The following is a 3861-nucleotide window of genomic DNA, read 5'->3' as shown; positions in this document are numbered from 1 at the left end:
TTAAAGAAGAATGAATTTTTTAATGTTTTTTTTTATCATCGATGAGCACCGTTTTTATTGTTCAAGTAATTTTGGTTTCTATTTAGGGAAAAGAGTCCCAATGGCCCTCTAACTCTTTCCCAAGTAAAGTTTTAGCCCTCCAATAATTAATGTTAAAGTTTTGGCCCTCGATCTAATAAAATAGTATATTCGTGGCCCTTCTGTCAAATCTTGCAGTTAAAATTGACGGAAAGCATCATCTCGTGAGATGCACGACCAAATATCAAGGACATTATAGTCTCTAAGCAAAAAGTTTGGGTCCACTGCTAGAGCATTCAAACTCAAGGCTTTGTCTCTTCTTCATCCTCTTCAATCTTAGGTGCCAAGTAAAATCTTATATAACCCATCTCTGCCAATGGGCTTGCCTTGGTAAAAGAGTTCAAATACCTAAGGGCAAGTGTCAAGGACACTGGATCATTCATTTCTATAACAGTTGCTTCCTCTGGCTTGTCAACAGTTGTATTCTGCCGGCAAACAAATTATATTAGCAGACCCAATATCACCTCTTGTTGAAAATTTTACGCCTTCTTTTGTCACAGATATCACCACTGTATCACCAATACTGCTGAGATCTTTACAAATTCTAGCAAACTCAGCCGAAGGCATCCTAACAATAGCCTGGTACTCTGCTTCTGGAATTCCAAGGTGCTCACTGTCGATGTCCATAAGCTTCATTTCAAAATCAGCTATCTTATCTTGAGTGGGACTTTCAAACATGAAGGTAACAGTATCACTGCCATCGTCGCCTTTAATGGTGATGATGTCATCGTTTCATCGTTTCCGGCGCACTTGAGCATCTTAGCCATCTTGTTAAGATTCATCCCCATGGAAAAATTACGGTCACAGCGGTAGTGCTCAAAGCCTTTGGATTTGAGCAGCAGAGCCACCAGCGCGATGTGGCTGGAGTCCATGGCTTGCAAGGAGAAGCCACTCGAGGAACAGTCGAAATTCGCATCGTTCACCAAATCTTTTATGGCATCTAGAACCTTCTTTAACAAACTACCCTGAACCAGCCTTAATTCAAACATCTCTGACGGGAAATTCAGAGGGAAAATGGCTAGGGTTAGGTTGTAGAGAGGTCGGAGAGTTCTTTTTTTTTTTGGAGGGAAAGTGGGAAAGAGTCACCGATAAAGAAGCTTGGCCTGTTTTACCACTAGCAGAGGCCGATGTAGTGGTTCTTGGGCTTCCACTAGCACCCTTCGAGATTGTTGAAGTTGAAGGCGACCCGACCATCATTGGAGAGGCAAGGGACTGATTAGTGGTGAAAAAGGAGTGGAAATTGTTGGAGAAAAAATCAGTGATGAAAGTATTTTTACTTTTCTTTGCTTAGAGACTATAATGCCCTTGATATTCTCACAAGATGATGCTTTTCGTCAATTTTAACTGTTGGATTTAACAGAAGGACCGTCAATATACTATTTTATTAGATCGAGGGCCAAAACTTTAATATTAATTATTGGAGGGCTAAAACTTTACTTGGGAAAGAGTTGGAGGGCCATTAGGACTCTTTTCCCTTCATTTTATTCATTTTAAGTTTCATTTATTTTATTTAATTTTGATGATTATTTGTGAGGTATTTAAATGTCAAATTGTAATAGATAGGTGCTCAAGATATGTATTTAGTTAGATTATGTAATAGATAGGTTTTAATTTTTTAGTTAGATAAATGTAATAGTTAGGTTATTATTTTTTAAAATTTCCCCCTTTAGATTGTAATTAGGGTCCCGAATGTAACAGTTAGGCTTTTATTTGTTTGTGTGCTTGCATGTTTGTGTGTTTACGTGTTTATTCGCTTTCATTAGGTTTTGCATTTTGAAATTATGCCTCTGTATTATGTATTCTATGTACATTATGTGTTTACTTGCTTTAATTATATTTTATATAATTTATTTAGTTTATAATAAATGCATGACGTCACCACTCTAGTCTAACACTAGTTGTGGCCATTCTCCCCGATTTCTCACTAGTTCAAAGCTAGTGAAGACTTATAAAAATGGGTTAGTTCAATGCTAGACTCTTTAGACCGTTTTCGAGCTAGATTCACTTTTTGCTTGACATTCATCGCATTTAAAACATTTTTTTTTTATTTTTTAGGATATTTTCTCATCTTACATGTTATTTCCTATATATTACCTCTCTTCTCCCTATGTGCGCGAAACATGACACTTAGACTTACATTCCATTTAGGAAATTAGAAGTAGCTTAGTCCATTCGTTTGGCTAGGTTAGAGAGTTACCTTTCAAATATGGGAAATGAATGATTGTGGCTTCTTAGCCTTAACACGCTTTCATCCTCTCTATAAAAAGGAAAATCGAGTCATGAATTTTAGTCTCCCGTACCCATTATATTGCATCCCTTTCTTAGGTCATATATACTTATCTAATATCATAGATTTTCTTTTCTTCGAGTTTCATTCTTTGCATATTCATGACCTCTTCAAAGAATTACTTTTGGGCATCGCAATTAATATGATTGCACCAATTTAATTTTGAAGAGACATCTCGACCATCTCGATATCCTTAGGTTTAGAAAATGCATCCATATAGGAACATCCTAATATGATAAGTTCATAGGTTAGATTAGGAAAATTTTCGACTAAATCCCGCAACTAATCTTAATTAGGTTGAAAGAGTGTCTTAGATTTGAGTTTATCAAATTTTTGCCTTCCCTTTTTTCAACCACAACTCCCGAACTCTTTTATCTTATTTTCTAAGACCTGAAGTAGTTTAAAAAGGGTTTTGTTTATTATTTATTTATTAAAAATATATTTTGGGTGATTTGGTACATCGAAACTCAATACCAAGTAGCGACTCCTATTTTTTCTTAAAAACCCTTTTTAGACTATTATTTTGGACCCAAATCGTCGTATATTTTAAGTCCCATTCAAGGCCCTTTTTCTTTATTTATTTATTTTATAAAATCAAAAACTCACTGAGAATAAAAAACTAATTTTCAAATAAATTTATTTATTCATAATATACATTTTTCCTAAACTTATAATTTTATTTTTCAAAAAATGGGACGCGACACAAAATATAAAGCAAGATATGGCTGTGGTATAAAAATGCCAATTGGCATCCTATTGACTCGTGAAAATCTCGCGAAGAGTAAATATATATAGCTTGCTTAAGGGTCTGTTCTTAACTAATCTTTTGGATTTGCTTTTGACTTTCAGATTTAGAAAATTTATTTAGTACACAGATATGGAAAATCAATATATTGGAATTTCTTTTTCTAGTCTAATTAGCACAAAGAACTAAACCCTTTTTGCACTCCCAAACTTGTACCACTTCCTTATTTTGCACCTTAAATTTTAATTTTGAAAACTTTACACTCTAAACTTTTAATTTTGAATACTTTGCACTCTAAAATCTCAAGTTTATCCATTTTAAGTCTAATAAATAACAATGTTAGTAAAATTAATAAGATAAAAAATGATATAAATTAATGATAATGTATCGTTTTGTTCTAACCATGATTTCTTAGCTTATTTTGACTATTTTTACCACATGTTCACTGACTTGTACGGTCCAAATAACTAATATTGTTAGCAAATTAATGAAATAAAGGATGATACAAATTAATGACAGTGTATCATGTTGTTTTGCAATCTCTTGGCTCCTTTTGACCACTTTCAACATATTGTCATTGATTTGTAGGTCCTTTATTTTGTTAATTTTGCTAATATTATCATTGATTAGGCTTAAATAGGATACATTTAGAGTGTAAAGTGTTTAAAATTAAAATTTATAATGCAAAATGAAAAAGTGATACAAGTTCGGGGATGTAAGGTGGAGTTAGTTCTAGTAACTAACTATGCAT

General features: G+C 33.6%; 1 pseudogene; it reads right to left on the bottom strand.

Moving 5' to 3' along the window:
* Positions 1–320: 320 nt before the first annotated feature.
* On the bottom strand, positions 321–1134 carry LOC113783778 (annotated as a pseudogene).
* Between the last annotated feature and the right edge of the window lie 2727 nt (positions 1135–3861).

Source organism: Coffea eugenioides, chromosome 9 (genome assembly GCF_003713205.1).
Source record: "Coffea eugenioides isolate CCC68of chromosome 9, Ceug_1.0, whole genome shotgun sequence".
Lineage (NCBI taxonomy): Eukaryota > Viridiplantae > Streptophyta > Magnoliopsida > Gentianales > Rubiaceae > Coffea > Coffea eugenioides.
The sequence above is the reverse complement of the archived record's forward strand: the minus strand, read 5'-3'. Positions and strand labels throughout refer to the sequence as shown.